Genomic DNA, 27,124 nt, shown 5'->3' on the forward strand with positions numbered 1-27,124 from the left:
CATGGACAGTACCGACTGCTGGACCCATGGGCTCTGTGTGTCACCGAGTTGGATCAGTGCAGCTTCTAGAGTTGGGGAGTACAAGGGCTTCCTTGTCCTGGTGCCACACATCAGTGTCTATCTGGACAGCAGTGTGCTGCAAGACTCATGCAGCCACCCAAACAAAGGTCCAAAGTTTGACTTGAGGGGTGGAGTGTGAGGTGAGGCCTGCGGGGGGGGGGGGGGGGGGGGGGGGGGGGCCTAATGAAGACAAGGGGAGCAATGTGGAAAGTGGGCTGTACTGAAAGTGGGGGGGGGGGGGGGTGGAGCGAAGGCTCACAATGACAGAGAAAGGAACAAGGAGACGGATGAAGACGACAAACAATGGAAGGCAGAGGGGAGGAAAGTTGTACCCTGACAGGGCTGCATGAAAAGCTCACAAACAAGGAGGTCAAATGGATACCATGTTGTTTACTGGAAGGGAATGGATGAAGACTCCAGATGCACTGGATGGAGTAAAAGTAAAGTAAAGTTTATTTATTAGTCACAATTAAGGCTTATATTAACACTGCAATGAAGTTACTGTGAAATTCCCCTAGTCACCACAGTCTGGCGCCTTCAATGCACCTAACCAGCACATCTTTCAGAATGTGGGAGGAAACCGGAGCACCCGGAGGAAACCCATGCAGGCACGGGAAGAGCGCGCAAAACTCCATACAGACAGTGACCCAAGCCAGGAATCGAACCCAGGTCCCTAGTGCTGTAAAGCAGCAGTGCTAATCACTATGCTACCATGCCACCCATATGGATGGAGGTCCAAGTGCGACTTGGGCATCTCACAGGTGGTGGACTCGGATTGGGTGGGGGGGGGGGGGGGGGGGGGGGGGGGGCGGGCGGTGAGGTAGCGGGTTGGATTGAGGAACAGACTTCCTCTTGAGGCTGCTAGCCTTTTCCCTCTGGGTGGCTGCCATCCTGCACAGTCTGGTGAAGACAGGTGGGTTGAAGAGGGGGATATGATTGTGTAGGACTGGCATTTGAATATATCGCCAGGACCTTCAGATCTGCCAGCTGGTGTCAGGCACATGAATCAGCTGCCAGCCCACCAGGTGACTCAGAGGAACTCAACTCTGCATAATTAATGAGGTTCCAAGTGCAGAATCTGGCTGGGGGTCCTGCCATTCCGGCCGACATGACAGGTGCCACCAGAGTAACCCGCCACCTCACTTTGTCCCAAAAACAGAGAATTCTGTCCATGGTTAAACTGGGGCTGCACAAAATGATCGAGTTGTGGGAAAATACTGTAGTTCCTCAAGGAAGAGGACATTTTAATGTTAAGATGTTTATTGGTTGATATTGTGATAGCCCTTTGCTATTGCTGAAACTTTACCAAAAACCCAGCAGACATTCTCTACCACAGAAAGCCGTTGGAGTCAGTCCATTAGATATGTTCAAGAGGGAGTTGGACATGGCCCTTGCGGCTAAAGGGATCAAGGGGTATGGAGAGAAAGCGGGAGTGGGATACTGCAAGTGCATCATCAGCCATGATCATATTGCATGATGATGCAGGCTCAAAGGGCCGAATGGTCTACTCCTGCATCTATTTTCTATGTTTCTAAAATGGTCCATATGTTTCCTTCTGTGCCGTATCCTATAAGGATAAACACCAACACAGTTTCCTGTGTCGATACTGATGGGTCATCTTAGTAGAGTACATTAGCTATCTAATCTATAAATACTCTACAGGTCAGAGGGAGAGGATCAGGGAAATACCTGTATCAAATTCCAGCTATAAAGTTACACCAATATTGACAGAATGTTTATCTCTAATGTTTCCAAATAAAAGCTTCTCAAATGTAACAACCAGTAGTTATAAAAAGGTGAAAGCAATTTGCAATCTTATTACATCATTAAAATGTCTCCAATGCTTCATATATCTGACTTTTACAGTCCATTGACTCTTATTATATCATAACAGAGTCAGTGGCATGATGGTATTGTCACCAGATTAGTAATCCAGAGGCACAGGGTAACACTCTGGGGATCCAGGTTCGAATCCCACCACAGCATATAGTGGAATTTGAACTCAATAAAAATCTGGAATTAAAAGTCTAATGATGACCATGAAACCATTGGTGATTGTCATAAAAACCCATCTGGTTCACTAATGTCCTTTAGAGAAGGAAATCTGGCCTCCATGTGACTCAGACCCCCAGCAATGTGGTTGATTCTTACATGCCCACTGAAATGGCCGAGCAAACCACTTAGTTCAAGGGCAATTAGAAATGGGCAATAAATATTGGCCCAGCCAGCAGCGCCCACACCCCACAAAGAATTAAAACAGACACACATACTCCTGGAAGTATTCCTGCCTCCAATTACCCTGAATATTCCTCAGCAGTCTTGTCCTCCATTGTCACAATTATGCTAACAAATAAATAGAAACGTCCTCGGTAAAGAAAAATATTTTTTTGAATGCTGCCGTGATTTTTCCCTTGGGTTATTTGTCATCAAGATTGTGATCCTCCAATCTGCTGTTTCTGCCACACCCCTCAATTCCACAAGCTCATCAGGTTAACTTCCTCTAAACTCTCCTCTTGCCCTCACCCTGAACTTGCATTCTTCTCCAGTTTCTCCCTTCAAAAACAGGAGATCCCGCTCCCTTCATCCCATTCCAATTCAACGTCTGACCATGCCCCTCCTGGCCCCCGTGTAAGCTGATATTGATAAAGGTTCTGTCCCTTCAGGTGTTGCCACCCTCTCCTTCAAATCTGCCACCATCACCCCTTCCTCAAAAAGCCAGCCCTTGAGCCTATCATGCTTGCAAATGACTGCCCCATTTCCAACCTCCCTTTCCTCTTCCAAATCCCTGATTGTTTGGTCACCTCCAAAATCTATTCCCAACTTTCCTAAAAGTGCATCTTTGAATTCTCGAGTCAGGTTTCCGTCCGTCACAGTACCGAAACAGCTATCTTCAAAGTCACAAATGTCATCCTATGCGACTGTGACAAAGGTAAGCTTTCCCCTCCTTGTCCTTCTCAACCTGTCTGCAGCCTTTGAGATAGTTGACAACACCATCCTCCTCCAACGCCTCTCCACAGATGCAGTGAAGGGACAGCAATATGGTTCCAAGTCAAGGTGAGAAGTAACCTGAAGAGGAACTTCCAGGTGATGATGTCCCATCCAAGTGTTGCCCTTGTCTTTCTAGGTTGTGGAGGGCACAGGTTTGGAAGGGGTTATTGAAGAAATGAGTTGTTGAAGTGTGGTCTTCTTGATGGGGCACACTGCTGCCAGTGCGTCGATGGTGGAGGCAGTGAATGTTTGAGGTGATGGGTAGGGTGCCAATCAAGTGTGCTGCTTTGTCCAGGATGGAGGCAAGCTTCTTGAATACTGTTTTTAACGGCACTCATCCAGGCAAGTGGACAGAGTATTCCATGACACTCCTTACTTGTGCCTTGCAGACATTGGACAGATCTAGGGAAGTCAGGTGGTGAAATATAGGGCAGCACAGTGGCACAGTAGTTAGCACAGCTGCCTCACAGCGCCAGGAACCCGGGTTCAATTCCCGGCTTGGGTCACTGTCTGTGCAGAGTCTGCATGATCTCCCATGTCTGCGTGGGTTTCCTCCCACAGTCTCAAAAATGTGCTGGTTAGGTACAGTGGCAATGCTAAATTCTCCCTGTGTACCCAAACAGGTGCCAGAGCGTGGCGATTAGGGGATTTTCACAGTAACTACATTGCAGTGTTAATGTAAGCCTAATTGTGACTAATAAATAAGCTTTAAAAAGTTTCTAAACTTTTTTTTATTCCCACAAACTTCTCAACCTTTGGCCTATTCTGATAACCACAGCTTTTCTATGGCTGATCCAGTTAAGTTTCCAGTGAATGGTAACCTCCCCCCAGAAGGTTGATGGTAGGGGTTTCAATGATAATCTCCCCGAATGTTCAGGGAAGTGGTTGTACTCTCACTTATTAGAGATGGTCATGATCTCGCGTGAATGTGACTTACCACTTATCAGCCCAAACTTTACATCCCCTCTACCAAGTTAACGCTAATGAGTGAAGCAGGAGTCAGTAGCCATTGTGGATTCCACCTAAAGATTAGTGGGTTGAATAAAAAAAAGTATCTTTGGAGCCAGGAGCATTAGGGGTGTTCCTCTGACTGCACAGGCTGCGAGGTAAGTGGCCAGAAATTCACCTTGTAAACAGGAGCCAGCTGCCCGAGGAGGTGTTTCGCCAGCAGCGCACGAAGTTAATGTCAGTAATGCCCGAGAGAAAAATACTTGGCTCTCTCATTTGAGGCAAGGGCTCCCAACACTGCAGGATTGCCCTGGAGTCTCCAAGAATGAAAGACATAAATCCCGAGAGCAACCCAGGAGGAAAATCATAGGAGGCATTAGGAAATGGTGTTTTTAAAAACTCACCTTTGAGCATTTCTTTTACTCATCAAGTTCTAAAAGTACTGGATGTGGGACAATGAGCTCTTTGATTAACAATCAGAAAAGGTAATGAAGATTCAAGTTTGCTTTCCAACCGGGAAGACAGCTCATCTTGAGGGTCAATGGTGGGAGTGTGGGGGCTGCTGGAGGCAGGAACTCATCTTACATAGAAGTTATGGCACTGAAACAAGCTATTCAGCCCAACAGTTCCATGTTGGTGTTTATGCCCCATGAGAGACTCCTCCCACATCATTCCTTTTTCCCTCCTTCCTTATCCACTTTCCCCTTAACGGCATTATGCTGCTCATCTCTTCCACTCCATGTGGCAACAAATACTTCCAAATGTGTGACAAAACCTTCAGAAAAACATCCAGGTTCATTAACCCGAGCTAGGCCTGTAAACAGGTACAGAACAAATTCCCACCATCCTTTGAGTTCGAATCCCACTATGGCTGGTTCTGAGAGTGAATCTCCAACTTGCAGACCAGACCCAGGGCGTAATTCAAAGATGTTGGATTATCGAGATAACCCAGCTAGTTTATCAATGATGCTCTTTTGCGAAGGGAACAAACTGAGATTACATCCTACGCAAGGTGCTTTACCATCTCCCCTTGACATTTGATGACATTATGCGGAGATGCCGGTGTTGGACTGGGGTGGGCACAATAAGAAGTCTCACAAGACCAGATTAAAGTCCAACAGATTTGTTTGGAATCACGAGCTTTCGGAGCACTGCTCCTTCATCAGGTGAGTTACCTGATGAAGGGGCAGCGCTCCGAAAGCTTGTGATTCCAAATAAACCTGTTGGACTTTAACCTGGTATTGTGAGACTTCTTACTTTAATGACATTACCATCACTGGATCCCACACTAGCAACATCCTGGGGTTACTATTGACCAGAAACTGAACTAGACTAGCCTTTACTGTGGCTACCAGAGCAAGTCAAAGACTGGGAAACCTGCGGCAGTAACTCACCTCCTGACTCCCAAAGTCAGTCCACCATCTACAAAGCACAAGTCAGGTGTGTGATGGAATAATCTCCACTTGCCTGGTTGAATGCAGCTCTACCAACACTCAAGAAGCTTGACAGCATGCAGGACAAAGCAGCCTGCTTGACTCCTACCCCTTCCACAAACATTCACTCCCTCCACCACTGACGGACAGTGGCAGCCGTGTGTACCATCTACAAGATGTACAGCAGGAACTCATCAAGGTTCCTAAGGCAGCACCTTTCAAACCCGCAACCACTTCTAGAAGGACAAAAGTAGCTGATGCTGGAAAAAAAACACCACCTGGAGGTTCCCCTCCAAGTCACACACCATCCTGACCTGAAAATATATCGCAGTCCTTCACTGTCACTGGGTCAAAATCCTGGAATTGCCACCCTAAAAGCACCACACGGACTGCCGCAGTTCATGAAAGCAGTTCACCACCACCTTCTGAAGGGCAACTAGGGATGGGCAATAAATAATGGCCGAGCCAGCAATGCCCACATCCCAGGAAGTAATAAAAAAACTCTTGGAGCAACTGCAAAAGATCAATAAAGGTGGCCTCATTAGTCCCAAGAAAGCACAAAACTCCTAAAAGACAGACTTTAACCATCAAAGTGAAGTCTTTCTTAGATTGGAAGCCTCCCCTTTATCAGCCATCCCATTGAAGGGAAACAAGTCCCCGCCCCCCCCTTATCCAAATGGGATTGTAGACCATGGAATCAGGGAGCTGCTCTCAAGTTATGTCAATGTGGGAGCTCTGTTTCTGGTATTAAAGCTCTCTTACCACAAACAAATTTGCAGTTAGAAAAGGACAACAGGAGGGCAGTGAGCGGATGTTGGACCCTGGATAGATTGGAGATGAAAGCGTCTTTAAGACAATTGCTGGCAGTATAAAATATGGCTGGGAAAAAAGGGAGCATTGTTCCCATCCCCACAATAAAAAAGGGCATCTTTTAACTAAATCCCTCTTCACATTCAACATAATTGCCAACGAGCTATCTGTTGCGGAAGCTATCGACTTGGAAAAGGCCCAGCTCATTTTTCTAACAAATGCAAATCGAATTCTGAGCCACTTGTACACAAACAAATGAAAAATAAAAACTGCCAAGCAGGACATCTCTTCCTGCAGCATGCTGAGATTTTCTTCCACTGCAAAAAGCCAACCACATTGAAGACAAAGGCCTGAAGAGCACTTAGTGTCACAAGTTGCCAATTAATTTTACTAATGACTGGAAATGGGGGAGGCAAGGAACTAATCAAACACACCCAAAAACAGTGGGGTACTACCTTCCGTCTTACCACAGCATTATGGTAAGCAAAAGAGCTTGAAACAGAGCTAAAAACACATAACACAGCAGGTCTCCCAGTCCTTTCAAGAGATCATTTATAATTAGACATGATCACAACAGTGTTTTTGCTAATGAAAAGCATATTGCTCAGTTCCTCAAACTCAGGGTCCAATTCAAATAGCATTAAGAAAATCTTGCATTTATATCATGCTTTTCAGCTCAGGAAATCTTAAAGGTTCTTCCAGCCGATGAGGTACTTTTGAAGTGTCGTCACAATACAGGCAACATGGCAGCCAGTTTGTTTACAGCGAGCTTCCGCAAACTGCAATGTGATAATGATAGAATCCCTACAGTGCAGACGGAGGCAATTCAGCCCATCAAGCGGGCACCAAAACAATCCCACTCAGGCACTATCCCCGCAATCCCACGTATTTAGCCTGCTAACCCCACTGACACCAAGGGTCAATTTAGCATGGCCAATCCACCTAACCTACACATTTTTGGATGATCTGTTGTAGCGATCTTGTCCGAAGGATGAATTTTGCTCAGAACAGCCATGTCTCAGTCAGGAATACGGTCACCTCGGAGTCAGAGATCGTGGGTTTCCCAGGGACCTGAGTAGGAAGTCATGGCCGGCACTCAGAGTGTCTCATGATCACAGGTACCATCTTCCTGCTGAAACATTAAACTGAGGCCACATTTGTCTGCTCAGGTCTAGAAAAGGTCTTGTTTTGAACAACAGCAGGTAGAAGTCTTCTCTCAACATCAAAGAAGCAGACCATCCAGTTATCACGCAGTATAAATGCACCATTTTCTTTTACTCCCTTTATCTCTGGTGATTAAAGTTTGCTTGAAATACTGGCTACTGGGAATATTGGGAGGAGCAAACTTCTACTGTTCAAACGGGGAAACATCCAAATTCTTCATGATACATTAACTGCTGCTTGAAGCAGGGCCTTTCCCTTTTATAAAAGGCAGATGCCCCAGGTCAGTGGGGGGGTTTGGGGGGATGCCTTGTCTAAAGTTCACTGTTCCAACATTACTGTACAACGATATGAAGTGTTCCTGGAGTAAGGCACGAGTGTTTCCCTGCCAGCAGCACACCATCAACAATTAACCTAAAGGCCCTCTGATGCTTTTGATCCATCATTTACACTGAGGTAAGGTTACCTCGAGACACGAAGCATCCAATCTCAGATTACTGTTTTTGGGAGTGCCGCACTCTGAGCATTCAAGAGGCTCAATGTCGACGGTCAATAAAGCCAGCCTCTCACAAAGGGAGCAGCAATCCATTCAACCCTTTCAAACCTCCCCATGTAAAAGCTAGCAGAGAAGTAACCTTTAGGCCTTGCCTTCAATCGGTGGCCATTCTTTAACACAGGTGGTGGTTCGGGCCTATCCTCAAAGCCATCATTTTAGGACTGAGATAAGGAGAAATTTATTCACTCAAAGATTTACAAATCTTTGGAATTCTGTATTTCAGAACGCTGTGGGCATTCTCATATATTGAGTATAGGAAGAAGTCTCACAACACCAGGTTAAAGTCCAACAGGTTTATTTGGTATCACAAGCTTTTGCAGCGCTGCTCCTTCATCGTGATGAAGGAACAGCGCTCTGAAAGCTTGTAATACCAAGTAAACCTGTTGAACTTTAACCTGGTGTTGTGAGACTTCTTACTGTGCCCACCCCAGCACAATGCCGGCATCTCCACATCATATATTGAGTATATTCAAGACAGAGTTCACAATCTGAGTGAATGGAAAACAGGCTTGTAAGGCCTAGTGATGTATTCTCCCTCCTAATTCTTAAAGTCCTACATTCTTACTAAAGCAAAGGTGATAGGCTATGAAGTGCTTCGGCACATCCTGTGGATATGAAGGACACGATGGAGGCACATCCCAACTTAATTGTGTGAACTTCGTAAAAGCACAGGAATATCTTGTCCTGTGTAGACACTTGAAGTCGGATGACTGGAAAGGTAGGGGTGTCGGTTAGCTCAGTTGGCTGGACCGCCAGTCCATGATGTAGAGAGACGTCAACAACTCAGGTTCAATTCCCACACTAACTGAGGTCATTCATGAAGACCCTGTCTTCTCAAACTTGCCCCTTGCCTGAGATCTGGCGATCCTCAGATTAAAATCACCACCAATCAGCTCTCCCCTCAAAGGGGAGAGCAGCCTATGGTCATCTGGGTCTATGGTGACTTTACCATTTTACTGGAAATGCACACAATGACGATACAATTAAAACGACAACAGATGTTTCCTGACAGGTTACAGAATTACATCCCTCTGTTGGCATGTAGCCATCACCCTTGAACAAATCCAATCAAGTTATTGGCCATAAAATATTGCATCCCTCCAATGTGCGAGGGTGGGTAAGGTTCACAGGGGAACATGCTGCACATCAAATCATGTTCCTTATTCATTGTGATTTGCTGCTTATAGGTAGGCCTGTTGCTGGGAGATGGTGCTGGCAGATGAGAGTTCGGATCAGCTACACTGCTTTAAAGGGCTGCGCCAGCCATTTAAGGCAAAGCAGCCGCTTAAACAGCCAATTAAAAATTAATCCAACAAGGGGAATTGCTGCGCAAACCCAAAATATAAATGCTATATTAAATATGCACAGTAATGGTTATGTTACTAGACAAGCAATCCAGAGGCTGCAATAGCATTCTCTTGTGGCCATTTATGTATGTGTGCATATATATCAACTAAAACCAGAATAAACCAGTTCAGCTGGGTACTTGAACGCCACGCGACACTTAGTCTGTTTTGTTCTGCAAAGCTATCACGGTGTGGCAAAAAGGATAGGATTACAGATTTTCTAGCTGAACAGATTTGGGTTAGAAAAGCTTCCAGCAAAGGAACTTATGGTTTTTTTTTGGTAAAGCATAATAGAGTTCCACCGTATCATTTTGCTTCAAACAGAGCCCATAGTACAAGTTATTAAGCGTGCTCTTGTTAAGAAAAGGCTAGATACAAATTGGAAGGAATGTCAATTGTCATTGAATCACCAAGTGGCAAAGTTTTTGTTTGTTTATCGTAACAGACAACTGGCAGAATGCCAGCTGAATCGTTTCTTTAGAAGACAGCCTAGAATGAGGTTTTCATTGCTGAAATCACATTCAGCACAGTCAGTAGAAAAGAAACAATCCAGGCAGAAAGAGAGTCATGATAGGGGTAGAGTGAGAGCAATTCGTCTGAAGTTGAAATGGAAAATTAGAGTGAATGATCTTCATCAGTGAAGTGGCTACCTGGAGGAGTCATGAAAATATGTGGTCATCGCACCTCTTTGGTCAGTATGTTTGGTTGTAGAAAGGTTACGTCTGTATGTATAGATCATGTTTTACCTCCAGACGTCTGCAGAGAAGGAGGAAGTTAGGAAAAACAAAATGAGTCCGATGAACAGGATAGTTGGGAAAAAGTTACTCCAACACAAGTTGGGCGCCATTTTCCCGGCCTACTGCGCTGCTCGAGTAGCTGACTGCGACTTTCCCAGGCCATTCTTTATGGCGCATCAATCTCACACCAGAAAACAGCATGAGACTGATTACAATTGTTATGATTCAGGTCAGAAACTCTACAATGTTTTATGAAGCCCATCTGGATCATAAGTTTTGCATCTTGAATTTGGCTAGGATAAGCTTGGTTCACCTCAGGTGTGATTCAAATAACCTACTAGGGAGCTTTTATCAAGCAAAATTTATTTAAGAATATAGTTAACATGTATGGAAAGAAAATTAGCAATAACTTTTATCAATTATAAACAAAACAGAACAACGACAACCCTTAACAAATATGTCTAAGATGTTCCAATCTAAACCAAAACTTCCCTTAGACAAAACTCCTTTCAAAGGTTTAACACAGCAAAGACTAATGCTCACGGGATACTGGAACTGAGTCCTTTGGATGAGTGCTGCAGTCTCTTGAAACACTCAGAACAGCTTCCCAGACCAGGTGGACTCTGGACAAGCCACCAATAGCAGATTCTCCCCTTCAGAAAGGCCTGGTTCTCAGATAACCAGCAGAATTTACAAATAATACCGGGAGAGAGAAATACTTCTTTGCAGCTTGCTGTCCTTTCGAAAACTAACCTGCAGCTCAGAACTAAAAATAAAAGAGTTCCTGTCACCTGACCTGTCAACCAGTTTTCCTCCTAACAACTAATCTCAAAGTACCACTTAAGAAGCAATAAAAGGACATCTGGTAGACAGCCCAGCAACAATGACATCAGCTAAGGCTGTAAGCTGTAGAGCATGATTTTAAATGTCACACAATATTTAAATCTTCATTTCCATGTCATTAGCGAGCCCAGACGATATCGTCCCGGCTCGCTAATGTTTTCAATGCCACCAGGAGAAGTTCCCACCAGTGGGGATTAAAGCTAGTCCCCATCAATGAGGACCAGGTGTGATGGCCTCACTGTTGGGGGCAGAGGTCATGGAGGCCCCCCTCCCTGGGAGATTGGGGGCTGGGGTCCGCCCCTTTGGCAGTGCCAGCCTGACACCCTGGCAGTGCCCAGTGGGCACATTGGCACTGCTGATTGGGCAAGGCCTGAGGGGGCAGGGCTCACTGCACACTCTGCCACAGCAATCGGTTGGGGAGGGAGGGAGGGGGAACATGATTGGTGGTGGTGGGGGGAGGGGTGGGAGTTGAAATTCCAATTGAAGGCCCAGGGCCCAAATCAGTCTTTGTTGGGGGAACTTCTCAGACTCAAGCCAAGATGGGTCAAAGTCCTTCCTCAAATTTTGAAAGTTTGGGTCAAAAAAGGCGACAACCTCCTCGGAATAGAAACCAGTGCTCAGGTTAGATACGCAAATAAATCAAAATCAAGAAATGTATAAGTTGTATAAAACTTGAACATTGTGTGACTTTTGCATCAAGGAGGGTGGGGTGCAATTGCACCCACTTGTGGCCATTTGTTTATGTATGTATATAATGCAAAATTGGAACAAACTAGTTCAGTTGGGTACTTGAATTCTATGCAGACTTCTGTCCTGCAAAAATAACTCAGGAAATAATCCAGATAGCGAAAGATTAAATCCCATAAGAACTTAAGAATTTACATTCGGTTTTAGAAATCTGAAAATTGAAAGCCATCCCCTCGAAAGAGCTCCCTTGCAAGATGAAAGAATTAAGTTTACATTTGAACCTGTAGGCTGAACATTGACTTCTGCCTAAAGCCTGGACAAGGGAGGGCTGAGGGTTGCACATCCTGCTCAGAGTGCATGATGCAAGCGTACTGAAGTTCTCTCAGGTTACGGCCCGGCAATGAACACTAATCTGACAGAGGAGTTCAATTCACACTGGGGACAAAAGCATGGCAAAGTAACAATGAAACAAGTCTGCAAATCTTACCCCACAGTTTGTTCTGCACATTGGGAATTCTACCCTTGTCAGATACAAGCAAGAAATTAAAAAGTAATGACTTCACAATCAGTTAAAATGTGTCACTAGTTTAGCATGTGAATGTGTACATAGTTTGTTCAGATCTGGCAGAATTAAGTCTTTTCTCTTATTGTTTCCAAGAAACAAACATTTATACAACGCAATATATTACTGACTTGAAAGGATCTTTCATAAAAATGGAAGGTCAATTTACTAAACCACATTAAGTGGAAACACACCAGCTGAGTAAAACTGCACTGCGATGTTCAATAAATCAGTCTAGTATGTCCATGTTGAAGCATTAAGTGCCAAAGCTTTTACTTTTCATTGTTCCATTATGCTTTTTCATAAATAAGCCTTTTTTTAAAAATTAACCTCCCATGGTATGTTATAAAGAAGCGAGACAGTCAATTTTAGATTGTAGGTACATCAAGGTCGCAAGTTGGCAGGTGCCTGACAGTCGAGTGCAGTTTGTAAATTCAATGGCTGAACAACATGGGTCAGGCGACAAGATTGCTCTGTGCCGTGCTGGGGAGGATGGTCACAATATCTCATCACGTTCTGCCAGAGAGTAGGTGACCACATTCCAAAAGCCTACCGATGCTCACTGGCTAATGTCCAAAAAATGATAAGAAAGGACAAAGGCATCAAGGATTGCTGGTGCTATGTACAGGAGCACATCAAATGAGACTTCAGCACCGCCAGCGGCAGAGGAATCACCTGTGCTAAGCCTCTTATGTAATAACAAGAATAGGAAAATAATATTACCAGTCATCATTAGTAGATGAGGCCTCATAACAGCATTTAAAATTTAACATTCCTTTATTTAGTAAAACATCCTGAGGCGCCTCATTGAAATGAATTCAGACAAAAGAAAATGTTGTTGAGCCAAAGGGGGAACCATTAGGACAAAGGTCCAGAAGCTTAGGCAAAGGGGTAGGTCTTGAGGCAAGATAGAGAGGTTGGGGAGGGAATTCCAGAACCTAGGGTCAAGATAGCTGAAGGAATGACCAGCAGTGGTGGGGATAGAAGTGAGGGATGCACAAAAGCTCAGAATTGGAGGAACAAAGGCCTTGTGAACTGTTGCAGACCTGGGGATGGTTAGTGAGATTGAGAAGCTAGTGATTGATTTGAACTCGAGGTATTAAATTTTTGAGGGACTGGTGGACCAGTAATCAAGGTAGGTCAGTGAGCACAGTGGTGATGTGTTAATGAAATTTGGTGCACGTTAGGATATGGGCAGTGTTTCTCCACGATTGTTATGGGGGAGAAAGGACATGATGCTGCCCAGCAGAACATTGGAATAGTCAAAAAAAGCTGGAAGAGATCGGTAACTGATCATGTCTATTTAGCCACTAATTCCCAAAAATTAAGAGCCCTGATTTAAACAGGACCACCAAAAAAAAGTGCTTTGCAACTACTTAGAGCTCACTAAGAATGAACAACTCCCCTGCTCTGTTTGTCTGATTCCAATAGGCAGAGGTCATGTCTACTGCACTTTCAGTTTCTCTAAACAAACAAGAACAGCCATCAATCATACAGCTAGCAACCTTCAACTCCATGGTAACAGGGGCTCAATGCATCACATTCAAAACATGCCTGACAAAGTCTCCTCGCCGAATGCAAAGTACAAAACCATGCAGTCATCAATCGTGGATCTCCAAACCCACTCTCTACACAAAGCAATCTATGGGCAAGGTCCTTGCTCATTTTCTCTCCCCCTTCCCCACACACAAATTCAGCTTTCCAATCAGCTATACTTTACATTGTCAGCAATTAGGAAAGTTGGAACATCTTCACTCAAATAGGGAGAGTAATGTAAAAAGAAAAGTTACCAAGGCAGTCTACCAAAGCAGACACCACCATTGGATTAAAGTAACAAGGTGACAAAGCAGATGATCGAGGCTGAGATCCCTCAAAAACAAAAATCGGACTGGCTTGTTGGGCCTAATGCACTTATATTAATAATTCTTATATCCCTCCTTCTCCATTAGAGGGGCAGCATGGTGGCTAGCACTGCTCCCTCAGCGCCAGGGACCCAGGTTCAATTCAATGTGGAGTGTCCTGTGCCTGTCCTTGGGTTGTTGGGCTATGGATTGTTCCACTCAGGGACTGGATCTGTGATTTTTGCAGCCCATCCTACTGATCTTGCATTTGGAGAGAGTCCACACAAAATGGAGAAAGGTGATATCTTCATGTTCCATTCTGTGTTCTGTCCTTGGCCCTCTCAGAATAATGTGGCCTTACGCCAGTAAATGAACATCAACAGAACAAACACAAACCTTTTTGGTGCGATTGTTTAATGCTAAAAGCTTGGGAGATGGTTTAAACTAGTTGACAATTTGTGTCAGTGAAAAGCCTTTTCTCAGCAGCATTCAGTTCAATAGCTGAGGTCCAGTTTCAAGTGAAGCATTCATTTTGCACATCTTCTGGGGAAAATCTCTGCTAAACCTTAGTAATTTAAAAAACATTGTCCTTTCAACACCAAAGCCCAGAAAGAACTGGCTGGACAATACTGATTGTCATGTGGTGTCTTAATGGAGGTCAAGATTCTATTCACTAACTTAAAAAAGTGAAAGGTTAATATGTAACTCCCTTTACTATCCAGTCCCCACACAAAACATCCTTCTTTACTACAGTTCTAGTTTCATAATCATAGGGCAGCATGGTGGCACAGTGGTTAGCACTGCTGCCTCACAGCACCAGGGATCCGAGTACAATTTCCGGCTTGGGTCTGTGCAGTCTGCATTTTCTCCCCGTGTCTGAGTGGGTTCCCTTCGGGTGCTCTGGTTTCCTCCCACAATCCGAAAGACGTGCTAGTTAGGTGTATTGGCCACGCTAAATTCTCCCCAGTTAAAGTTAAAGTTTATTTATTAGTCACAAGTAAGGCTTACATTAACACTGCAATGAAGTTACTGTGAAATTCCCCTCAGTGTACCCAAACAGGCGCTGGACTGGGGGATTTTTACTATAACTTTATTGCAGTGATTAGTGAGCCTACTTGTGACTAATAAATGAACTTTAACTTTATCCAATCATGTACAATGGGTCAGCATGGTGGCACAGTGGTTAACACTGCTGCCTCACAGTGCCAGGGACCCAGGTGACAATCTGTATGGAATTTGCACGTTCTCCCCGTGTCTGTGTGAATTTCCTCTGGGTGCTCCAGTTTCCTCCCACAGTCCAAAGATGTACAGGTTAGGTAGATTGGCTATGCTAAATTAACCGTTAGTATTCCAAAATATGTAGGTTAGGGAGATTAGCAGGGTAAATATATGGGGTTTTGGGGATAGAGCAGGGGAGTGGGCATAGATAAGATGACCTGTCAGAGAGTTGGTGCAGACTTGATGGGCTGAATGGCCTCCTTCTGCATTGGAGGGATTCTATGAATCACTTGAAATGTGTATTAAAGACAAGCAGTATTATGTATCTATCTGAAATCACATCAATGCTTTTTAAGAGCTCAACGTCAGCTTGGATGGAGATTAATTGGCACATGATTTCAACCTGTATACCTGGGGACCACTCACTTGCCAGGAGAACCACCTCACTGTGGTGGCTCAGAATATCAAGAGCAGAAATAACCAATTCTGCCAACTCAGGACACAAAATGTAGAAACGTTCCTCAGTCGGTTGCTAATCTTACATTATTATGTTAGAGGATATACTTCCCCTGTGCCACTGAAGTCTTCCCTCACCAACCTAATGGATGCTGGATTAAATCAAACAATGAGACTCGTAATGGCTACTATGAAAAGAAAAATTGCATTTATATATCGCTTTTCACAACCACCGGACAATGAAGTACTTGTGAAGTATTGTCACTATTCAAAATTAATGTAGGAAACCCAACAAATATTGAATGGCTACCAATTCTCTCAAATAAATGGCCTCCTAATGTCAGGAGTAATATTGCAACATCTCTTTGGGAACAGGGGCTGTGTTCAGACTGCACAATTCCACAGGTCACCCAAATCAATGGAATGTGGTGATTTATATCATTGTCTAGTGAAATGCAAGGCACCTCAAACGAAGCCACAGAATGGGGCCCTTGCCAAGACAAATCCTGCCCCTGCTCGAGAAAATCCGCAACTGCCTCTTTCCAAAAATATAGGGGAGGCTCCTCTCCTCCAATTCATAGAATCATAGCAACTCTACAGTGCAGAAAGAGGCCAAATGGCCCATTGAGCCTGCACTGACAACAATCCCACCCAGGCCCTATCCCCATAACCACACGCATTTACCCTGTTAATCTCCCTGATACTAAGGGGCAATTGAGCATGGCCAATCCACCTAGCCCGCACATCTTTGATGTGTGGGAGAAAACTGGAGCACCCAGCAGAAACCCTTGCAGACATGGGGGTCCTTGATGCTGTGAGGCAGCAGTGCTAACACTGTGCCACTGTGCAGCCCATAAAGACACCCCACGCTTGGGTAAACTTCATAGGCCCCCATCGGGGAATTGAAGCCCAGCAGAGCGCTGACCAATCTGGATGTAGCTACCAACCATCTCCAAGACAGATGCTGTCACATTCAGGCCAACAGATTAAGGAGGACCAGCTCCCGCTTTAAATGAAAAGGCACTTTCCCTATTGTCCATCCTGATGGAAGAGCGCTACACCATCTCTGGCATAAATGGGGATTGCAGGTATGGTATGCAATGCAGTAACACACCTGAGCACTGAGGAACAGACACTCACCATCCCCTGTGAAGCTGCTGAGAAGTAGAGGTGATGCACATCGACCAAATGCCTATTTGTTGAATGCTGGTCTACCAGGAGAATTTTCCACGCTCGGCAGTGCAGGCCTTGAGGCTACATCATGGTTCAAGAAAGAATTTGCAATTATATAGTGTGTCTTTTGCAACCTGAGGATGTTCCAAAGCACCTTTCAGCCAACTAAGTACTTTTAAAGACAGTATTGTAATGTCAGAAACATGGCACAGAATTTATACAGTAAGAAGTCTCACAACACCAGGTTAAAGTCCAACAGGTTTATTTGGTAGCAAACGCCACTAGCTTTCGGAGCGCTGCCCCTTTGTCAGGTGGAGTGGAAGATCTGCTCACAAACAGGGCATACAGAGACACAAACTCAATTTACAGAATAATGATTGGAATGCGATTCTTTACAGCTAATCAAGTCTTTTAGGTACAGACAATGTGAGTGGAGAGAGCATTAAGCACAGGTTAAAGAGATGTGTATTGTCTCCAGACAGGACAGCTAGTGAGATTTTGCAAGCCCAGGCAAGTCATGGGGGTTACAGATCATGTGACATGAACCCAAGATCCCGGTTGAGGCCATATCACACTATCTGTAACACTATTTATACACAGCAAATGATGATGACCAGATCACCTGAATTCCATGATGCTGCTTAAAAAAGAAATGTTTTTTTAATCATTCATGGGATAGGATATTGTGCAATATGCATGTATACACTTAATGACTAATGGCACTATTTTATAATGACTACTTGCATTTGCTTTTTTCTTTGTATCTTGGGAGCCTGCAAGCTCACTTTTCATTGTATTTGTGCACTATACAATGCCAATAAAGTTGAATTGAATTGAATTGGAGTGTCACCGACTGGGCCAGCATTTATTGCCCATCCCTAACTGCCCTCAGAAGATGGTGGAGAGGTGTATTCTTGAAAGCCACAATCAGTGTGGTGTAGGTACTCCCATAGTGTAGTTACTGAGGAAGTTTAATTCTGAGTGATCTGTCCAGTTTTATTCCTTAGCCATTTTAGTTAATGTTTGGTAAAACCGAGTGACTTGCTAGGCCATTTCAGAGGGTGATTAAGAGTCAACCATTTTGATGTGGACCTGGAACCACATGGAGACCAGTCCAAGAGAGCATAGCAGATTTCCTTTCCTGAGGACTATTAGTGAACCAGATGGGTTCCTTCTGACAATCCAGTAGTTATTTCACGTATATTTTTTAAATTCTCCCAGCTGCCCTGGATAGAATTTGAACTTGTCTCAAGATCATTCATCCAGGCCACTCATCCAGTAACATAACCATTACTTTACTGCACCCGTGAGTATTGACCAGGAAACCAGGGAAAATATTCCTACTCCTCTTTTAATAATGCCATGGGAAATTTTATATTCATCCAAGGGAACAGATGTTGATTTCACATCTCATCTAAAAGGTGGCTAAAGCATTAGATGATGCTTATCTTGATATTTTGATTCATAATTTATCTCTATTATTTGTATTTTTAAACTTTCCCCCCTCCGCGTACTTTATCGCATCACTTGTACATTCACAAACACTGGAAACAAAATGTTGAAAAGTTTCACCCAATGCATCATAGGAGGTTTCTCACCTTCAGCTAAATGCGACAAAAGAAAAAAATTGATTCGTTCAAAAAATAACAGGATTGACCCCAGTAAATAATGAGTCATGATTGCGCACAATGTGTATTCCTTCAACAAAAAGAGACTTTCAATGTTTCCAATATTTGTCCTCAAAAATCACCATCCCCTTGTGTAAAATACCTGAAGATCAGGAAGAATGATCCAACTCAGATGAACAAGGAACCACTGAAATTAAAACTTCGATTATTAAAATTTAATTAAAATTAAAATTTCGAATCAGAATGTTACAGTGGTCAAGGCGGCCATTTGGCCCACTGGACCTGCGCTGTATCTCTGAATGGGCTCTCCCTTTCCTCACACATTCTCCTTTCCTTTCCCTCACCCCTTTCGAAGCCTTTCTTGGTCAAATACTTATTCATATCCCTTTGATGGATTCTAATTCCATTGCTCTTCATGGAAAGTCATTGTGCCCAAATAACCTTCTGTGACACCACCCCCCCCCCCCCCCCATCACCTCTGCTCTTTCAATGATGTCCTAAAATTCATGCCATCTATTTATGACACTCAACAACCAATTTCTCATTTACCTTATCAAAACGCCAGGCAGCTTTCAATATCTCTTTCAAATCTTCCTATTACAAGAATAAGCCTCCAATATCCTCACCCCACTAAAATCCCTCGTCCCGAATACTGTCCTGGCAAAATTCCTTTCCTACCCTCGCCACATCCGTGCTAAACTGGTTGCAATATTCTGACTCCAGCTTGTCAAATCTTCTTCACTCCCTTTGTCCTGTGTCAGTTTAAAAATGTTTACTACATTTCTGAGAGAGTTGAGGATTTGCCACCGTATTACACCCTCAGACACTGACAGCTCCCCTATAGAATTATGTGCAATCAAGCCTGTGCCGTTCATGGTTAAACTCAAATTCACAAGATGAGAATTTGCAGCTGATTTTGCGAACAGCTTTCTCGCCCTTTGTCCCATCACCATTTCCCTTCGTTACTGAATGTGTGGACCGTTGCTAGGTGACAGTTGTACAGGTAGGGTGTAATGAAGCAGCACGGTCACTTAGAGAGATTCCTTTAGCTCAGCAAGTGTCTGTGTTTCATGTTAGTCTGCTGATTTACAGTGGACAGAAATTGGGTTGCATTTTCACAATGGTTCTCCTAATCGCCCACTGCAACTTTGGCAGAAGATCAGAGCACACCCTGGGGAGACAACTTAGCCCTCCCTTCGGAGTTATCTTTGGACAATACATCAATGAGACAAGTGGTTTGGGGCAGACCAGGCCCAGTCAAAGCATTGAAGTTGGGAGATTTGTAAGAAGAATTATTGCAAGTTTTAAACTTCAACATAATGGTTTCTTTTGTTCAAAATATTTCCCCCAAGCAGCCTTCTTCATGTATAAGGAGCGTGAATCATAGAATCCCTACAGTGCAGAAGGAGGCCATTCAGTCCATCGAATCTGCACCGACCCTCTGACAGAGCATCTCTCCCAGGCCCATCCCCCGACCCTACCCCTGTAGCCCCACACATTTACCCCACTAATCCCCGAACCTACACATCTTGGGATACTAAGAGACAATTTAGCATGGCCAAGCTACCTAACCTGCACATTTTTGGACTGTGGGCGGAAACCAGAGCACCCAGAGGAAACCCACGCAGACACGGTGAAAATGTACAAACTCCACAGGCTCCATCAGAGCATTGCAACCAATTCTGGAACTCCCTCTCCAATAGCACTATATCGCATGGATTGCAGAAGTTTAAGGCAGCAGCTTCTCACCATCTTCTCAAGGGCAATCAGTGATGAACAACACAAGTTGGCCCAGCTAGCAACGCCCAAATCCCATAAATGAATGAATTTTTAAAAAAAATCAGGGTAAATATGCAGGTAAAGAGGCCAGAAAATTGGTATGACAAATAACCTCAACACCAAAGCATATTTGTAAATATACCACTTGTGCAATCAAGTTTTCAGAACATTTTAGCAAAACACTTCTTTGTTTCCACACCTCAATATGACCTGCATCAAAAGGCGCCATTTACGTCAAATTATCAAGAACTAAATTGGCAATTTCTTGAAGAATAAGACATTTTATGCAGAGGCATTCCCCCTTTAACACAGATGCGTCAACAGTCAGAGGGAAGCTCAAAAACCTCATACTAGGAGGAATCTGAAATTTCCAACAATGCCTCAATTATCAGTGGTATGTCAGTGTCTTATAATTAAGTTATGAGGAGCTTAATTGGTCCAGCTGTACGAGCTGATCAATGAAGTCAGTTAAGATGGTCTTGGCCCAGTCTATTTCCAATGGCATGTTTTGATGACCAGGTGCAATGTAGCTCATTGCTAGGACAAGATGTCCTTTATTTGGCCATTTAGTGGCGGAATAGCTCTCTTCAGTCAACTGATTGATTCCCCACTCTCCCACCAGTCCAGACAAATGTACAGACAGTGTATTCTTTCCTCATTTCCAAACACTTCCCAGAACAAAACCCTTCTCAGAAGAAGTACAAATACTTCAAGCCAATGATTTTCACTTTACGTAACACTGAGTGTAATGCTGCTTTCTCCAGACTTTAAAAAAAGCATAAGTACGATCTGCAAATGCTAATTACTGCACTAACGTGTTGCTAAATATTCTAAATATCTTTATTTCTGCAAATACTTTTTTTTATTCATGAGATTTCAGCATCGTTGGCCAGGCCAGCATTTATTGCCCATTCCCAATTGCCATCGAGAAGGTGGTAGTGAGCTGCCTTCTTGAACCGCTGCAGTCCATGTGGTGTAGGTACACCCACAGTGCTGTTAGGGAGGGAGTTCTGGGATTTTGACCCAGTGATAGTCAAGGAACAACGATATATTTCCAAGTCAAGATGGTGTGTGACTTGGAGGGGAGCTGGCAGGTGGTGGTGTTCTCATTTGTCTGCTATTTGTGTCCTTCCAGGTGCTAGAAGCCTGCTGTTGAAGGATGCTTGACAAGTTTACAATAATCTTGTAAACAGTACACACTCCAGCCACGGTGTGCCAGTGGTGGAGAAATTAGTTTAAGGTGGTGGATGGGATGCCGATCAAGTGGGCTGCTTTGTCCTGGATAGTGCTGAGGTTCTTGAGTGTTGTTGGAACTTCACTCATCCAGGCAAGTGGAGAGTGTCCCATTACACTCCTGACTTGTGCTTTGTAGATGGTGAACAGGCTTTGAGGAGTTAGAAGGTGAGTTACTCGCCACAGAATTCCCAGCCTGTGATCTGCTCTTGCAGCCATGGCATTTATATGGCTAGTCCAGTTCAGTTTCTGGTCAATGGTAGCCCCCAGGATGTATGTCGTTGAATGTCAGGAGGAGATGGTTAAATTCTCTCATGTTGGAGAAGGTCATTGCCTGGCACCTGTGTGGCACAACTATTACTTGCCACTTGTCAGATCAAATCTAAAAAAAATCCAGATCTTGCTGCATACGGGTAGGAACTGTTTCAATATCTGAAGAGTTGGAATGGTATTGAGCATAGTGCAATTTGTTTTAAAATTCATTCATGGGATGTGGGCATTGCTAGCTGGCCAACATTTATTTCCCATTCTTAATTGCCCTTGGGAAGGTGGTAGTGAGTTGCCTTCTGGAATCACTGCAGTCCATGTGGTGTAGGTACACCCATAGTGCTGTTTGGGAAAGAGTTCCAGGATTTTGAATGGCGATAAATTTCCAAGTCAGAATGGTGAATGACTTGGAGAGGAACTTGCAAGTGGTGGTGTTGCAGTGCGTCTGCTGCCAGTAACGGTCATAGGATTGGAAAGTGCTGTCTAAGGAGCCTCAGCGAGTTCCTGCGGTGCATTTTGTAGATGGTACACACTGCTGCCACGGTGTCGGTGATGGAGGGAGTGAATATTTGTGGATGGGGTGCTGAACATGAGTGAACATCCCCACTTCTGACCACATCTTCGAGCAAATGATGAAGCAACTGATAATGACTGCCTCCAGGACACTACCCTGCGAAACTCCTCCAAATCTTTGGACTGAGATGATTGACCTTCAACAGCCACAACCATCTTTCTTTGTGCCAGGTTTGACTCTAACTACTGGAGAGGCCTGCACCCCACCCCCACCCCCCCCCCCCCCCCTCACCCAATTCCTGTTGACTCCAGTTTTGCTGGGGCTCATTGACTCAGTCAAACACTGCCTTGATGTCGGAACAGTTACTCTCACCTCTGGTTTTCAGCTCCTTTGTTCATGTTTGAACCAAATCTGTAATGAGGTCAGGAGCCGAATGGCCCTGGCATAACTCAAACTGAACACTGGTGAGTAAAGTCCATAACAGCTTGGTTAAGGATAAAGCTGGTTCTGGAGCACAAGTCTTTAGTACTACAACCACAATGTTGTCAGGGCCCATAGCCTTTGTTGTATCCACTGCCTTCAACTGTTTCTTGATATCACTTATGAATAGAATGAGGTGAAGACAGGCTTCTGAGAACCTCAGGAAGAGGCCAAGATGGATCATCTACTTGGCGCTTCTGGCTGACAATGGTGCTTCAGCCTCATTGTTTGCGCTGATGTGCTGGGTTCTGCCATTGAGGATGCACTGTTTGTGGAGCTTCCTCCTCTGGTTAGTTGTTTAATTGTCCACCACCTTTCATAAGCTAATGATGTGGAGGCACTGCAAGATTTGGACTTGATCCATTGGTTGTCGGATCTCGGTCTACAGCATACTGCTTCCACTGTTTAGTGTGCATGCAGTCCTTCACTGCAGCTTCACCAGGTTATCACCTCATTTTTAGGTATTCTCCCACACTCCTCATTGAACCAGAGTTGATCCCCGGATTGATAATAATGGTGAAGTGAGAGATATGCCTGGTTATTATATTACAGACTGTGGTTGAATACAATTCTGCTAACAACCTGTTATCTCAGTAGTCCCTCTACCTTGATCATTCCCACGATTCAAGGATGACATCTACTCAAGAATCATGAGTTTTTGGGTTTTCATGTAACTGACTCGGCTGATTCTCGAGCTGCAGATCTTTGGGCACTTGGGACAGTGCACTTTATGATCTGGAGTGTACAATTTGCTTCCTTTCATTCTCTGCGCCTCTTTGCCTCGTACTCAAAGTGTGATGCAGCTTGATGGACAAGTTATTGCCACTTTGAAGGTTGGGTAACAATTTCCTCCCAGTCATTAACATCACACTTCAAGGGGAACTTCAGAGTCTTTGGAATGTTTTCTTTGTCCTCCCCGAATGCTAGCCACTTGAAGAGCATTGAGTGAACAGGACCTGGTGAGAGAGAGGGCTTTTGGCCATCCGGACATGTGTCTAGACCATTTGGGTTGATGTTGCAGGAGTTTTGCCTGCATTTTTTTGGAGCTGGCTTCAAGAAGGACAATAGCATTTGTTTGAAAATCCTCCCGTTGAATCCATAAGACAAGATGGAAGCATTGTTAATAGAATTTCTCTAGTATTCTATATGTCACCGACACACAGTCCAGGGCTCACTGCAGGACAGGAGTGTGGGGACAAGAACTGTTGTGTACACTAGGACTTCTGCTGACTTGCGCAGGTCTTGATTAAATGTTGATAGTTCAATGTGCCTCAAAATGCCCTTGTCTATCCGTTTAGCACACTGATAGTGCCAAACACCATGAAGCCTGTCTTCAGTGTGAAAATGGGACTTTGCCTCTACAAGGACTATGTGGTGGTCGTTCCGGCTGAACTGGAGAGATGCATGTGACAGGCGGAATGGCAAAGACGTAGTCATGTAGATCTTTCCTCCCCCTCTTCTTCGCTCTCTCACCATTTGCCACAGACCTGGTCTGGCAAATCTGTCCTTCAGGACTCAGCCAGCTCGGTCCATGTTGATGCTACAAAGCCACTCTTGGTGATGGATATTAAAGTCTCCCATCCAGAATACATTCTGACCCTTGCTACTTTTCCAACCGGTGTTTAACATGGAGGAATATTGATTCATCAGCTGAGGGAGGACAGTAGCTGGTAATCAGTAGGAGCTTGCCTTGCCCATGTTTGACCTGATGCCATGAGATTTTCCTGGGGTCTGGAGTCACTGCCTTCAGACTGTATACCACTGTCCACCACCTCTGATGGGATCAGGCTAAGCACGGACTATCAACACCCAAGCAAAAAGTGGAGACTTTACCCGACTACACACAGAAGAGGGGAGAAAATTACAGTAGCTGATCAACATATTTTGTGAATCAGTTGATACGAGGTGTGACAAGGCTCTGATGGATGCCCTTATGTTTTCTCTTTTTCATTTTTTCTGCATCTCCTGTGAGAAAGGTAACCAGCTACAGAATAGAATCCCTACAGTGCAGAAAGAGGCCATTTGACCCATCGATTCTGCACCAACCCTCTGAAAGAGCATCTCACCCAGGCCCACCCCCGCTGCCCTATCCCTCTAACCTGGCACATTTACCATGGCTAATCTTCCGAACCTTCACATCTTTGGACACTAAGAGGCAATTTAGCATAACCTAATCTGCACATCTTTGGACTGTGGGAGGAACCTGGAGCACTTGGTGGAAACCCACACAGGGAGAACGTGCAAACTCCACACAGACTGGAAGCGAATCTGGGTCTCTGGTGCTGTGAGGCAGCCTTACTAACCACTGTGCCACTTGTTAACTTATTGATGGAGCGGCAGGGCAGTGACTGTTCCAGCTAACTTACCGAAAAGGACATTTTATTTGTAGTGGAAAGCATTCACCAGGAGGACATCAGAGTCAAGTCTGGCCCTCTGCTCAGTGTCCCTATTTGTAGTGTTGTTTAACTTCTTACCCTATTTGTTTCAATCAGGGATCATCAGCTAAGTTATCTGTCTAACACCACCTTCGATTTTCTAATAAGAACTAAATGTGAAGATCAGAAGATACCCAAGAATTTTAATACATTATAGATAAACTACACAAAGAGAAGCGGGATACAGGTTTGAACCAGATGGGACACATACAATGGGGCTTTGCATAATTCACAGACTTTGTAGGCATAAGAGATTGGCACTAATGTTTTCCTTAGTTTGTAACATAAATGTCTCCCGAAATCAGCCATGGCAGATGTGGGTTAATGCACATTCCCTCCTGGTGTGTGTGTGTGGGGGGGGGGGGGGGGGGGGGTGGGTCAGTGTGGGGGGTCAGTGTGGGGGGTGGGGGGGTCAGTGTGGGGGACGGGTGGGGACAGTGCCGGGGGGGGGTCAGTGCCGGGGGGGGGGGGGGGGGGGGGGGTCAGTGCCGGGGGGGGGGTCGGTGCCGGGGGGGGGGGTCGGTGCCGGAGGGGGGGTCGGTGCCGGGGGGGGGGGGTCGGTGCCGGGGGGGGGGGGTCGGTGCCGGGGGGGGGGGGGGTCGGTGCCGGGGGGGGGGGGGGGTCGGTGCCGGGGGGGGGTCGGTGTCGAGGGGGGGTTCGGTGTCGGGGGGGGTCAGTGTGGGGGGGGTCAGTGTGGGGGGGGTCAGTGTGGGGGGGGTCTGTGTCGGGGGGGGTCTGGGATTGTTCCCAGGAGCAGGCTGAGGGTAAGAGAGTGGGTTTTCTGACTGTAATTAATTATTTATTTTTTCAGTTAATTTTGGGTTTAAAATCGGAGGTTTTTTTCAAAACCGGAAGTCGGGCCAGGAGACGCCTGGGGAAGTTTTTGGAGGGTTTAAAAGCGCACCAAGGTATACAGCGGGCAGCATCGTAGCGGGCAGCAGAGTGAGTGGGAAGTTGAGTGAGCTGTCAGGGCTTTGGCTCACAGAGCAGGGGTGAGTTTTTGTTTCCTTACATTCTTATTAACTTTTCACTGTCTTACTTGACATAAAGTGTCCAGTATGAGTGTGAAACCAGTGTGTTGTTCCCAGTGTAGGATGTGGGAGGTCCTGGAGGCATCTGGCCTCCCGGACATCCACATCTGTGAGGGGTGTGTCGAGCTGCGGTTCCTGAGGGACCGTGTTAGGGAGCTGAAACTGCAGCTCGAGGATCTTAGGCTGATGAGGGAGAATGAGGAGGTGATAGACAAGAGCTATCATCAGGTGGTCACACCAGGGCCACGGGAGGAGGCCAAGTGGGTGACGGCCAGGAAGGGTAAGGCTAGGGTGGTTGAGAGCACCCCAGTGGATTTGCCCCTGCACAACAAGTACTCCTGCTTGAGTACTGCTGGGGGGGACAGCCCGCCTGGGGGAAGCAGCAGTGGCCGTGTCTCCGCAGTGGAGTCCAGCCCTGTAACTCAGAGGGCTAAGGAAAAGAGGAGGAAGGCGGTATTAATCGGGGACTCGATGGTGAAGGGGACAGGCGTTTCTGCGGAGGTAGGCGGGATTCTCGCATGGTGGTCTGCCTCCCTGGGGCCGGGATCCAGGATGTCGCTAGTCACGTCCCGGAAATCCTGAGGTGGGAGGGAGAGGAGCCTGAGGTAGCGGTACATATTGGTACCGCTAATGTGGGTAGGAAGGGAGAAGGGGTCATGAAAAGGGAGTACAAGGAATTAGGGAGACAGCTGAGAAAGAGGAAAGCAAAGGTAGTAATCTCAGGATTACTGCCTGTGCCACGGGAAGGTGAGGGCAGGAATGGAGTGAGGTGGAGGATGAATGTGTGGCTGAGGGACTGGTGCAGGGGGCAGGGATTCAGGTTCCTGGACCATTGGGACCTCTTTAGGGACAGGGGTGATCTGTATACAAAAAACGGGTGGAACTTGAATCACACGGGGACCAATATCCTGGCCGGTAGGTTGGCTAAGGCTACTGGG

General features: G+C 45.3%; 1 long non-coding RNA gene across 1 annotated transcript in view; it reads right to left on the bottom strand.

The window, feature by feature from the left end:
• LOC144499131 (uncharacterized) overlaps positions 1–27,124 on the bottom strand; it is a 195,113-nt gene that overhangs the window by 127,817 nt on the left and 40,172 nt on the right. The window contains exon 2 of the long non-coding RNA XR_013498785.1: positions 16,787–16,900. This is a non-coding gene — a long non-coding RNA (uncharacterized LOC144499131). The remainder of the gene's footprint in view (positions 1–16,786; positions 16,901–27,124) is intronic.

The sequence above is a fragment of the Mustelus asterias genome, chromosome 9 (assembly GCF_964213995.1).
Source record: "Mustelus asterias chromosome 9, sMusAst1.hap1.1, whole genome shotgun sequence".
Taxonomy (NCBI): Eukaryota; Metazoa; Chordata; class Chondrichthyes; order Carcharhiniformes; family Triakidae; genus Mustelus; species Mustelus asterias.